Below are 14,334 nucleotides of genomic sequence, written 5' to 3' on the forward strand. Positions count from 1 at the left end.
TGAGCAGAGAGAGAGGGACCTATTATCACCAAGAAAGAAGGGCTGGGAGTGGAGCATGTCCTTTGGACCTGGGGACCCTGTGCTGAACTTCCTAGACCCAGGGGAATATTGATGCCAAGACACATAGGTTCTCCAAGGAATGCTGGGCCCACAAATGATGAAAGGACGCAAGGACTTTCCACCAGAGCTGACAGAGAGAGAGCCTTTCCCTAGAGGTGGCGCCCTGAATTCGGACTTCTAGCCTCCTAAACTGTGAGTGAATAAAATTCTGTTTGTTAAAGCTATCCACTTGTGGTATTTCTAGCAGTACTAGATAACTAAGATAAATGTCAAGAGAAAAGAATTAACAATTACAAGGAGAGAAAGCAAGAATCCAAGGGAAGAAAAGGTGTTAATTATTGAAAATAGGTTAAGGAGGGTAAGGAAAAATTCATGAATTTAGTGATCACAAGTTTAACAGTGACCTCAAGTGTGGAAGTTCAGTGGAATAAACAAAGTAAATTGCAGGGGTTGAAGAATGAATAGGGCAGAGTAAGAAATAATAGGTACTGACTATTTATAAAGACAAATAATCTATATAGAGATTTATTAAGGTCTGTAGGACAGTGTTACTTCTTTTAAGAAGGACCAGTGCTGCTCTTCTGTAGCCACCAATGTGCTTTGTATACAAGGTCATGGTAATTCATCAGTCTGGTTTGAGGTGTTCATTGTTTTTGTTTCTCCTTTTTTTTAAGTAATGGGTATTGGTTATATTTTATCATCTATCCTCTATTACCTGGCCACATCTGGGCAGCATGTATGATTGTGGCTGATTGTAGAAGGTATTTTTATGTAGCACTGAAGTAGAAGCACCTTGTAGATCATGGGATCCCCAAACAAAACAAACCCACCGCCGTCGAGTCAATTCCGACTCATAGCGACCCTATAGGACAGAGTAGAACTGCCCTGTACAGTTTCCAAGGAGCGCCTGGCGGATTCGAACTGTCCACTTTTTGGTTAATAGCCGTAGCACTTAACCACTACACCACCAGGGTTTCCTGTGGGATCCAGTTCCCTAATTTTATAGGCAAGAAAACTAATCCACCTAAATTCTCAGAGCTAATAGGAAGAGCCTGGGATAGAACCCAGTAGTTTGGTTCAGTTACTTTAATCACTTAAAAAATGATGCAAGTAAGGCCAGTACTTATGGTCATTTAGTTTCACGAATAAAGGACTATGTGCAATGAGAATTAGAGAAAAAGCTGTTATGGGCGTCATACGGGTCTCTTACCCCATGTCTTTCTCAAAACTATTATTTTTCCATTTAGTTATCATAGAAGTAAGTCAAGATAATGAGGGGAAGGGATAGTTTTCATTTCTCTCCTTTAGCTGAGGACCCAGGAGGTAAAGGTAGAAATCATTTTATATAAAAATAGACACTACATGAGCCCAATAGGGTCTAGAGATGATAGTCACAAAAATCCCAAATCATTAACACTAAAATCTTAGTTTCATTTTGTATGTTCAGGTTTGTGGTCTAACTATAATTTAGACAACTGTAGATAGTGTCTAAAAAAGGAGCAACGAACATGTGAATGTTCAATTACTATTCTAAGGGATGAGCCTGAGAGAATCTTGAGTCAATGTTCAGTATCAGAAGACTGAAAAGGTTGTTTCAGATCATTAATCCATCCTCCTCAGTTTTCTTAGAAGGAAGCTGAAGAATGGTGGTAAAAAATGAAGGGCTGTTTGAGTTCCTACTCTGTGATAGTAGCTTTATGCTCTTATTTATGAGGTATACATTAATATCACCATTTTACAGATGGAGGAAACAGAGGCCCGGATAGTTTAAGAAACTTGTCCAAAGTTGTGGGGTTAATCCATGGCTGAATAAAGATTCTAATCTGGTCTGCTCAACTCCTATTACAACATGTTTTCCAGATAAGCTAATAAATGTAAAACTTTTAGCACATGTTCTCGTAGCTACTAAATGCTTAGTGTTACCTGTCATTCAGTGAGTTAGTAGCAGTTAGGTTTAAAACCTAAGTACCCTGAGTCCCAGGCTGGCATTCACTAAATAACTGCCAATTTTTTACAGGAAATCATAAAGAAGGTTAAGAGATTAGTTGCCTTAAAGGCTTTTTTTTTTTTAACAAGCAAAGGTAAGTAAAAAGATAATAATGAAACAGTTAAAGTTGTTTAAGTAGGCTTTAGAAGAAATCTCATTTCAATTGATGGTAGTGCTTTAATTATCACATTTTAATACCAATTGCTGTTGAGTCAATTCCAACTCACGGCGACTCTATGTGTTTTAGAGTAGAACTGTGCTCCGTAGGGTTCTCAATGGCTGTGACCTTTCAGAAGTAGATTACCACACCTTTCTTCTGAGGTGCCTCTGGATGGATTTGCGTCAACAATCTTTTGGATAGTAGCCGAGTGCTTAACAGTCTGTACCACCCAGGGATGCCTATGTTTTTAATACAAAAAAAAGAGAAAAAACAACAACCAAACCCATTGCCATTGAGTCGATTCCAACTCATAGCAACCCTACAGGACAGAGTAGAATGGCCCCGTAGAGTTTCCAAGGAGCGCCTGGTGGATTTGAACTGCTGACCTTTGGGTTAGCAGCCGTTAGCACTTAACCACTATGCCACCAGGGTTTCCATGTTTTTAATAGCAACTATTTATTTATATGACTTTCTCAAATGGCATAATTGAGGCACAGATTGGTTGAGTGTCTTTTCTTTGTGTAGAAGATCTAGAGTTTATAAGCTTAAAAACTTAATTGGGTTATCTAAAAACAATAATGCAGTTTTGTAAAAGGCATCAAGCTTATAATTAAAAAAACAAAAACAAGCTAAAAAACTAAATTCCAAAGACCAGGTTTAGTTATAGCTTCTATTCTTCTTGAATGGAGATTTTAAGGTACTGTTTCCTAAAATATAAATAGGGTAAAGAGAAAGTTAACACTGTTTCCCTTCCCAATAGAAAAAGGACTGTTATGCTACTTCCCTTTTTTTATTTTAATGTGAAAAAGATTTGTCTGGAATTTAGGAATGAATTAGAGCTTAAGAATAATCATTATTTTTTGTCTAGATATTATTTGTTTTTATTTTGTCTGGAACAACAGCAAGCAATTGGAAATTAGGCTTAGGAAAGCCATATTATGGACAAAGGTAAAACAAAATCGAAGTTCTCTGCTGCCCTCTACATGGAATACTGTGAAATGTAATAGTCAACCCGTCCTTTGAACTTTCCAATTACATTTGTAAGGACCTTATATAAATGACTACATAAACAATCTTTTAATCTATAGAAAACTATGGATGACAGTAAAATGTGTATCTTTAGCCCCTGTGTAAAAGCTATCCTATATTACTAAAGTAAACATATATTTAAAAATCATACAAGTATATGAAAAAGATTTCACAGATCATAAGAAATATTTTAAAGACTTATGGTACAATAAGAAAATAATGTTCCATTTTAAAACCAGCATTAAAGATTACAAATATCTCCTATATTTCTCACTAAAAATAGGTTAGTTAAAAATATAATTTCAAATCTTCATAAAATAAGAAACATTAATTGAAATATTAGCAAAATGGAACTTTTAAGAAACCAGAGTTCCAAAATATTGAGTAGTGAGTTAAAAACAGAAACAATAGCAAAAGGCTGTTACATTTGAACAAGATGAATATGAAAGAAACTAGTAATGTAGTTATATGTGGATTTGAGTTTTTAAAAATAATTTGGATTAAAAATAATTTGGATTAAAAATTTGAGTGTCTATAATCTTTACTAGGAATTTGGTTTGGGAAAAGACAATTTAGATGAATTAAATACTAATTACGAAGACTATTAAGTACTATTAGAAAGACTATAAACAGAATGGTCTGACAGGCTAAGAAGCTTGGTATTATAAATAATCCCCCCCAGTTATTCCTGATCAAAAACATCGGTTCAGCAAAAAGTGTTAACATAGATAGCCTCTTTATAGTATAGATAGCAAAAGTAGAGCCATATAGAGTTAAGCAACTAATAAGAGCATAAATTTTAATCTGGAGATGATAAAAAGAGGGAACTGTTAAAAAAAATTCCAACCTTGTAAAGAGGCAAAAATGATGCCTGAATGCTCTTTCGATGGATTATCTCATTTTCTCAGGCTATGTACTTTTCGTTTTACTATTTTTTTTTCTAAATTTTATTTATTTTGTTGTTGTTGCCGAGAATATACACAGGAAAACATACACCAATTCAACAGTTTCTACATGTATGATTCAGTGACATTGATTACATTGAGTTGTGCGAACACTCTCACCCTCCCTTTCTGTGTTGTTCCTCCTTCATTAACATAAACTCACTGCCCTCTAAGGTTCCTGTCTTCCAAGTTGTTGTTGTCAATCTGATACCAAGTAGGTAGTTCTTAAAAGAGCACAATGCTCAAGGCAGTCCTTTTTTCACTAATTAAGCTGAACTGTTGTTTCTTTTGTTGTTTGGCTTTAAGATAACTTTAGGGGATATTTCTAGTTTAAGGTTTACAGATTATCTGGGGGCAATAGCTTCAGGGGTCATAATATCCTCCATGGCTCCAGAAAGTCTAGGATCCATGAGAATTTGAAATTCTGTTTTAGTATTTTCCCCCTTTTGATCAGGATTCGTCAGTGGAACCTTTGATCAAATTTGTTCAGTAATGGTAGCTGATCACCATCCATTTCTTCTAGACTCATGGAAGGGAGGCAGTTGTTCACAGAGGCACTTAGTTACACATTCCATATTTGCTTTCTATTCCTGACTCTCCTTCCTCTGTTGCTCCAGGTGAATAGAGACCAACTGTTGTGCCTCGGATGGCCACTTGCAAGCTTTTAAGACCCCAGGCACTAAGCAAAAAACTAGGAGGTAGAACAGAAGCACTAAACATGTTATTAGGCCAATTAACTGGGATGTCCCATGAAACCATGAACTCCAAACTAAGGAATCAAAACCATGAGGTGTTTGGTTGTACGCAAGCAGCCTCTGCAGCTACCTTTTTTTTTTTTTTGGTCATTGTAAATATACCTATCACACAACTCTTGCCAATTTGACTTTTACAGGTGTACAACTTCTTGACAGCAATTACAATAATTGGATGTGCAACTTTTAATCAGTGCGATTTTTCTATCACCATTAATCCTTTCCCCCTTACCACTAATAAACATTGGTCTTTATACATTTGCATTTTCTGTCTATATAAGTGAGATCATATAATATTTGTCCTTTTGTGATTGACTTATTTGTTCAGCATAATGTCTTCAAGCTCCATCCATACTGTAGCATGTATCAAGTCTTCTTTTGTCCTACTAGCTGAATAGTATTTCATTACGTATAATGTAGCACATTTTGTTTATCTACTGATGGGCATTTAGGTTGTTTCCACCCTTTGGCTATTATGAATAGTGCTGCAATGAACACTGGTGTACAAGTTTCTTTTTGAGTCACTGCTTTCAAGTCTTTTGGGTATATACATAGAAGTGCAATTGCTGGGTCATATGGTAGTTCTGTTTTTAGTTTTTCGAGGAACTGCCACACTGTTTTCCACAAAGGCTGTACCATTTTGTATTCCCACAAGCAATGGATAAGGGTTCCAATTTTCCCACATCCTCGCCTACATATGTTATTTTCTGTTTTTTTTTTTTTTTAAATCTTAGCCATCCTAGTGGGAGTGAAATTGGTATCTTATTGTGGTTTTGACTTGCATTCTCTGATGGCTAATGATGCTGAGCATCTTTTCAAGTATCTGGTGGCCATTTGAATGTCCTCTTTGGTGAAATGTCTACTCAAGTCCTTTACTCATTTTATGACTGGGCTGTCTTTTTGCTGTTAAGTTGTTGAAGTTTTATATACATGGTTTTCGAAGATATTTTCCCAGCTGATAGCTCATCTTTTTGCTTTTTTGTTAAAGTCTTTTGATGAACAAAAGTTTTTAATTTTTATGAGGTCCCATTTATTCATTTTGTCTCTTGCTGTTTGTTCTTTTGTTATTGTATTAGATAATTCATTGTTGAAAGCTAGGCCTCACAGCATTGCCCCTGCTTGTTCTTCTAAGAATTTTATGGTTTTAGTTTGCACTTTTAAGTCCTTAATCCATTTTGAATTTGTTTTGTGTATGGTGTGAAGCATGGATCCTGTTTCATTTTTCTAAATGTGGAAATGCAGTTTTCTCAGCACCACTTATTGAAGAGGCTCTTCTTTCTCCATTGAATGGACTTAGCACCTTTTTCAAAAATCTGTTGAACGTAGATGTGTGGGCTTATTTCTGGACTCTCAATTCCATTCTATTGCTCTATGTATCTATCATTATACCAGTACCAGGCTGTTTTGATTACTGTAGCCGTATAGTATGTTTTAAAATCAGGAAGTGTGAGTCCTACTTTCTTCTCTTTCAACATCATTTTAGCTATTTGGGGTCTCTCGCCATTCCATATAAAGTTGAGGATTGGTTTTTTTATTTCTGTAAAGAAAGCTTTTAAAATGTTGATCAGGATTGTGTTGAATCTATAGATCTTAACAACATTAAGTCTTCCAATCCATGAACATGGAACATATTTCAATTTATTTAAGTCTTCTTTAATCTCTCGCAGCAGTGTTTTATAGATTTCATTGTATAAGTCCTTCATGTCCCTGATCAGATTCATTCCTAGGTATTTTATTCTCTTAGATTCTATTTAAAATGGAATTGTTTCCCTAATTTCACTTTCAGATTTCTCATTGCCAGTATATAGGAACTCAACTGATTTTTGTTTGTTGACCTTACACCCGGCAACTTTGCTAAATTCCTCCATTAGCTCTAGAAGTTTTCTTGTGGACTGTAGGATTTTCTATATATAGGATTATATCATCCACGAACAGAGATAATTTTAATTCTTCTTTTCCAATCTGGATACTTTTTATTTCCTTTTCTTGTCTTATTGCTCTAGTTAGGACTTCTAATACAATATTGAATAGAAGTGGTGAGAGCAGGCACTCCTGTCTTGTTCCTGATTTCAAATGGAAAGCTCTCCATCTTCCTCCATTAAGTATTATGTTGGTTGTTGGCTTTTCATATATTCATATTGAGGAATTTCCATTCTATTCCAGTCTTTAAGATTTCATCAAGAAAAGATACTGGATTTTATTAAATGCTTTTTCTGCATCCATAGAGGTGATCATTGGTTCATTTCCTTTGTTCTATTGATGTGGTATATTAACATTGACTGATTGTCTGATGTTGAACCATCCCTGCAACCGTAGAAGAAACTCCACTTGGTCATGGTGTATTACTCTTAACATGCTTTTGGATTCTGTTTGCTAGTATTTTGTTGAGGATTTGTGCATCTATATTCATAACAGATATTGGTCTGTAGTTTTCTTTTCTTGTGGTGTCTTTCTCTGGTTTGGGTATCAGGGTAATGTTTGCTTCAAAGAATGAATTAGGGAGGATTCCTTCCTTGTCTATCTTTTGAAAGTGTTTAAACAGTATTGGTATCAATTCTTCTCTAAATCTTTGGTAGAATTCCCCAGTGAAGCCATCTGGTCCAGGACAATTTTTTTTGTTGGGAGGTTTTTGATCACTGATTTGATCTCTTCACTTGTTATAGGTCTGTTGAGACTTTCTATTTCTTCTTAAGTTAGTTTGGGCAGGTTATGTGCTTCTAAGAATTTGTCCATTTCATCTAGGTTATCTAGTTTGTTGCCATACAATTGTTTATAATATTCTGTCATAATTCTCTTTATTTCTACCAGGTCAGTTGTAATGTCCCCTCTTTTTTTTTTTTTTTTTTTATTTTGGTTGCTTGCATCTTTTCTTTGTCAGTCTAGCTAAAAGTTTGTTAATTTTATTGATCTTTTCAAAGAATCAACTTCTAGTTTTGTTGATTCTATTGTTTTTTATTTCTGCTCTGATCTTTGTTATTTCCTTTCTTCTGGTAGGTTTAGGCTTAGTTTGCTCTTTTCTTTCTAGTTCCTGGAGTTGCTGAGTTAGACTGTTAATTTGAGATCTTTCTTGATTTTTTATGTAGGCCTTTATTCCTGTAAGTTTCCCTCTGAGTACTGCCTTCACTGTATCCCGTAAGTTTTACTATGTTGTGCTTTCATTTTTATTTGACTCTAAGAAATTTGTGATTTCTCCCTTGACCCACTGGTAGTTTAATAGTGTGCTGTTTAATTTCCATATGTTTGTGTATTTTCCAGGTTTTTTCTGTTATTGATTTCTGGCTTTACTCTGTTGTGGTCAGAGAAAATACTTTGTATGATTTCAATCTTTTAAAATTTATTGAGACTTGCTTTGTGACCTAAAGTGTAGTCTATCCTGGAGAATTATGCTTGTGCACTGGGGTAGAATATATATTGTGCTGTTTTTGGGTAGAGTGTTCTATATATGTCTGTTAAGTCTAGTATACTGTCATTCAGTGGTGTATTGAAGTCTCCAACTATTATTGTAGTATTATCTATTTCTCCCTTCAATTTTATCAGTGTTTTCATTATATATTTAGGCTCCTTGATGTTGGGTGCATATGTATTTATGATTATTAAATCTTCTTGATTAATTGACCCTTCATCACTATATAATATCCATCTTTACCTCTTCTGACAGATTTTGTCTTACAGTCTACTTTGCCTGATATTAAGATTGCCACTCCAGCTCTCTTTTTGTGGTTATTTGCATGCAATATTTTTCCATCCTTTCACTTTCAACTTATTTGTGTCCTTGGGTTTAAGGTGTATCTCTTGTAAATAGCATATAGTTGGACCATGTTTTTCTTAATCCATTCTGCCACTCCCTGCCTTTTGATTGGAGCATTTAGTCCATTTACATTGATCAGTACTGATAAGAAAAAGTGACTTACTTTTGCCATTTTGTTATTTTTTGTGCGTGTGTCTTAAGCCCTCTTTGTCTCTGTCCTTTAGTACTGCTTGCTTTTGTGTTTTGTTGGTTTATTGTCATGAGCCTTTTTGGTTCCTTTCTCCTTTCCTTTTGTGTATGTTTTTAATATATTTTCTTAGTGGTTACCATGGATTTTATACTTAAGAGCTTATATTTATAACATTCTAGGGTAAGAGCTACAACTGCTAACCACAAGGTTGGCAGCTCGAACCCACCAGCCATCCTTAGAAACCCGACAGGGCAACTCTACTCTGTCCTATAGGGTCACTATGTGTTGGAATCGACTCGATGGCAATGGCTTTTTTTTTTTTTTTTTTTTTAAAGTACGTTTGTACCAACTTAAATTCACTAACATACAAGAAATTCTATATCTATACCATTCTTCTCCCTCATTTTGTGGTGGTTATCACTATTATGTCTTTATATTTCATGTGCCCTGTAACATAATTTTATCCTTGTCTTTTATATATTTGTTATTAAAAACATGAAGGACAAATTATTTAGAATTATCAAGCATGAATACCTTACTCCTAGCCCTAATACTTGTTCATACATTTCCCTTTATTAGCGAACTTTTTATATATAGTTTTGAATACTTTCTAGTGTCTTTTCCCTTCCATCTATAGAACTCCCATTAGTATTTCTTATAGGGCCAGTGTGGTGGATAAGCACTCTCTCAGCTTCTGTTTGTCTGGTATCTTAGTTATCTAGTGTTACAATAACAGAAATACCACAAACTGTGGCTTTAAGAAACAAAAATTTATTTTCTCACAGTTTAGGAGGCTAGAAGTCCAAATTCAGAATGCTGGCTCTCTGCAGGAGTCTGTGTCGATCAGGACAGCCTCTTCTCAGCCATGTCTACAGGCAGGCCTGTCCCTGGCCCCCGGCCCCTCAGCCCAGCCTATGCCCTGCTCTGGCAAATGTTACAAAGCTGTTTAGCTCTGCATATAAGTGCTCAGAGGCACCCCACTCCACCAGGAAGCCTCTCGTCAGAAGGTACTCAGCTCTCTCTTGCTCTGTGGGTTGGCTCCTGTGCAGTCTCACACCAGTCTCCTGGTTCTGTTGCTGCCATTTCTCTGCTGCTGATTCTTGCCATCTTGTGCTGTCTTCAGCGTTACAGCTCTCTGTCTCTCTGTCTCCTGGTTCTCAGCGCAGGGACCCCAGGTCCAAAGGATGTGCTCCACTCCTGTTTCTTCTTCTTGGTGGTATTGAGATCCTTATTTCTGCTTGCTCCTCTCTCCTATTATCTCTTGTAAGATAAAAGGTGTGACTCAAGTAAGGGTGTGACCTGAATAAAGGTGGTAAGGGCAGTGACTGGGGTAAGAATGGTGACTTGAGTCGCACCCTCTAGTAAGGCAGTAACGCAAGATATATCTGACCCTAATTCTGCCTCATTAACACAAACGTCAACTCACTCCCAAATGGAACCATAATCACAGGCATAGAGGCTAGGATTTACAGCATATCACAAAATGGAGGATAATTACATCAGATCACAAAATGGAGGACAACCACACAATACTGGAAATCATGGCCTAGCCAAATTGGCACATATTTTGGGGGGACATAATTCAATCCCTAACATCTGAGGATGTTTTAATTTCACCTTCATTCTTCAAGAATAGTTCCACTGGGTATAGAATTCTTGGTTGATAGTTTTTTTTTTTTCTTTCAGCACTTTAAATATATAACTCCATTGCCTTCTGGCCTCCAGTGTTTCTGAAGAAAAATCGGCACTTAATTTTATTGGGGATCCTTTGTATGTAACTGTTTGCTTCTCTCTCACTGCTTTCAAGATTCTCTATTTTTAATTTTTAAGAGCCTAACTCTGATGTGTCTTGGTATAGATCTTTTTGAATTTATCCTGCTTGAGGTTCTTGGAGCTTCTCGGATTTGTAGATTCATGTCCACCCTTAGATTGGGAAAATTTTCTATCATTTCTTCAAATATTCTTTCTGACCCTTTCTGTCTCTCTTTTTCTTCTGGAATTCCCATGATGGGGAATATTAGGTGTCTTCTTGTTGTCCCATAATTCCATCAAACTGTGCTTAGCCTTTTTTTTTTCCTTTAATTAAAAAAAATTTTTATTGTGCTTTAAGTGAAAGTTTACAAATCAAGTCAGTCTCTCATATAAAAATTTATATACATCTTGCTATATAATTATTCCCCATGTCCATTCAGCCAGCTTCTGTTCCCCTCTGCCTTCTCATCTCCCCTCCAGACAGGAGCTGCCCACATAGTCTCATGTGTCTACTTGATCCAAGAAGCTCATTCCTCACCAGTATCATTTTCTATCTTATAGTCCAGTCTAATCCCTGTCTGAAGAGTTGGCTTTGGGAATGGTTCCAGTCTTGGGCTAACAGAAGGTCTGGGGACCATGACCTCCAGGGTCCCTCTAGTCTCAGTCAGACCATTAAGTCTGGTCTTTTTACAAGAATTTGACGTCTGCATCCCACTGCTCTCCTACTCCATCAGGGATTCTCTGTTGTGTTCCCTGTCAGGGCAGTCATCGGTTGTAGCTGGGGACCATCTAGTTCTTCTGTTCTCAGGCTAATGTAGTCTCTGGTTTATGTGGCCCTTTCTGTCTCTTGGGCTCATGATTACCTTGTGTCTTTGGTGTTCTTCATTCTCCTTTGATCCAGGTAGGTTGAGACCAATTGATGCATCTTAGATGGCCGCTTACTAGCATTTAAGACCCCAGATACCACTCTTCAAAGTGGGGTGCAGAATGTTTTCTTAATAGATTTTATTATGCCAATTGACTTAGATGTCCCCTGAAACCATGGTCCTCAAGCCCCCGTCCCTGCTACTCTGGCCTTTAAAGTGTTCGATTTATTCAGGAAACTTCTTTGCTTTTGGTTGTGCTTAGCCTTCTTCAGCCTTGTTCTTGTTGCTCTTCTGTAATTTTAACTGCCGTGGTGGTGCAGTGGTTAAGAGCTATGGCTGCTAACCAAAAGGGTGGCAAATTCGAATCCACCAGCCACTTCTTGGGAAACCCTACGGGGCAGTTCTATTCTGTCCTGTAGGGTTGCTATGAGTTAGAATTGACTCAGTGGCAATGGGTTTTTGGTTTTGGTTTACCCTCTAATTTGCTGATTCCTTCTTCTGCCTGATTAAATCTGTTGGTAAGTCCTTCTGTTGTGTTTCTCATTTCAGTTATTGCCCCTTTCAGTTACAGTATCTCTTTTTTTAGATCCTTCTATTGTCCTTGTACTGTTTTCCTTTTTTTTTTTTTTAAACTCTTTGTCTGTTTTCCCTTAGTGCTTTAATTATTTGGTCATCCCTTTGTCATGTTCATTTGGATGTGCCATTGTCTCTGTTCTTTGTGTATCTTGTGATTATTTGTTGGGGCATTCGAATTTTTGAGGATGTTAACTTTCTCAGTTTTCCCCAGTATTTGGTGTTTTTTGCCTGCACTACTTTTTGCAAAGAACACTTAGGTGGGCAGAGCCTTCAGCCTTTGATTACTGTTTCCTCTCCCTCTCTGTGATAGCTCCTTCTCCCTCCCTGGTTTAATTGGGATTCAAAAGTTCCAGATCTCGTTTTTCAACTTCCAGTCTCCCCCAAACACATCAGAGAACATGCTGTGGTCAGCATGTCTACCAGTGGGCACCGCCACTCAGGTGAGATACTGTGTACTAATCAATCTGTCCACCAGGGGGCACAGTCCCCTCTTTCTGGTTATTACTCCCTTCCCTTCTTTGTTTCTGCAATCATGTTTAGTTAGAAAACCCAAACCTAGTGAGACTCCTTTGGGGCTGGGTGTTGTCCTCTAGTTTTGCCTGAGCTTTCCTTCCCTGCTCTGTGGGGTCTGCCTATATCTGACCTGGCATTTGGGAAAGCACAGGCAGACTTTCCTCAGTTTCAGGAGAGGAGGAACTGGCACTCCCTAGAAGGACCTCCGAGAGATCTGTCTTTTTGGTTTCAGACCCCCAGTGGCCCTGTGGTGGTTGGGGAAGCAGTCTCCACTTAGGTGACCCACTTCCTGTCTCCAATGCAGGGAACCTTCTGTAGGAGTTCCTATTAGTCTAGAAGCAGTTTTCAACAGCCTGGCAACTAACAGTTACCAGGTGGGAAGGGGGTCTCATGCTCTGGTCAGATCCCCATGGAGGTCTGCCTTGTTGCTATCAGAGTCTTCCCCACCACCCCCCCGCCCCCGCCAGTAGTCTGTTGGCTGTGAGTGCAGCGTCTACTCAAGACACCTGCTTCCTAACACCCAGCAGCCTCAGTCTGCAGTCTTTAGTGCCAACTGGAGTGGAGGCAGTTTACCCTAAGGGAAGTTTACCCTGTTGGTTTCAGAAGCCAGAGCTATGTGGTATGCAGGGAAACCGGAAGAGTGTTTACAATGGGAGCAGACTCCACTACAGGGCTCTTCTGGAGCAATTCATAATAGGCTTGTGGCCAACAGTGTCCAGGTGGGAGAGGTGCTGCCACATTCCAAATTGGCCCCCTGGGAGGTCTGCCTTGTGGCTATCAGAGCCCCCTCTGGAGTATGCTGGTTCTTAGTACACAGCAGCCTCAGTCAGCAGTTCTCAGCACTAACTGAAAGGGCAAGCAGACAGACTAGAACTGATTCTCCAAAGGTCTATACTGTTGGTTTCAGAGGCCTGAGCTATGGGGTACACAGGGAGGCAGATAGAGTGTTGACTATGAGAGCAGACACCACTGCACAGGCCTTCTGTAACAATTCACAGTAGACTTGCAACTGACAGTGTCTGGGCGGCAGAGGTCTGGCACACTCCAAATGGACTCCTGGTGAGGTCAGCCTTGTTGATTTTAGGGCAGAAACTTGGGGTCCTGTCTTTTTGTACAGGCAAGGGCTGTGGTAGTTAGGGAAGCAGGCTCTCTTTCTGGGGCCACTACCCAGTTCATAGCAGCTGGCAGCCTGTGTGGCTGGGGGAGGAGCAGGGATGGTGGGAGAAGCAATTTTCCTACCGTGTGCTATTCATTGTTGACTTGTTGATTCTTGCTTGTGCGTAGTTCCCTGCTGCTTTCCTCTGCTCCCCAATTCAGAGTTTCTCAAAGCTGAGCAGCATTTCCCTGTTTTTTTCTTGTTGTATTTGTGTAGGAGGGCTGGAACAATGGTTTCTTTATGCCCCCATTTTCCCAGGATCTGTTTGATGCACTATTTGTTATTGATTAGGTTATTTTACAACTGTATAAGAGTAGATGTTAACTGGTATCAATGCAAATGGTTGCCTGATAGCAATGCAAATAAATTTTGTAAGTAGACATCCAGGTGAGGATATAAATCTGCTTTGTATGTTATTTACAATCTTATTCCATTATTCTTTTTTTCAGGGATTAGAATACTTCAATATTTCCCACAGTCCTTTGAACCAGTTTGAATCCTGCTGGCTCATTCATCAATAAGTTAATTAAATCTCTGACAGTTCTTCATTCTTTAAAGAAAGAAAAAAAGCAGACAGAGCAACTAGCTTTGCAAAACAGAA

General features: G+C 38.2%; 1 protein-coding gene across 1 annotated transcript in view; it reads right to left on the reverse strand.

Annotated features, from left to right (window-relative positions):
• The window catches only part of LOC126076223 (neuroepithelial cell-transforming gene 1 protein-like), a 56,551-nt gene that overhangs the window by 1,587 nt on the left and 40,630 nt on the right, over window positions 1–14,334 (reverse strand). The gene's annotated exons all lie outside the window — the stretch shown is intronic.

Source organism: Elephas maximus, chromosome 4, assembly GCF_024166365.1.
Source record: "Elephas maximus indicus isolate mEleMax1 chromosome 4, mEleMax1 primary haplotype, whole genome shotgun sequence".
In the NCBI taxonomy this organism is placed as follows: Eukaryota; Metazoa; Chordata; class Mammalia; order Proboscidea; family Elephantidae; genus Elephas; species Elephas maximus.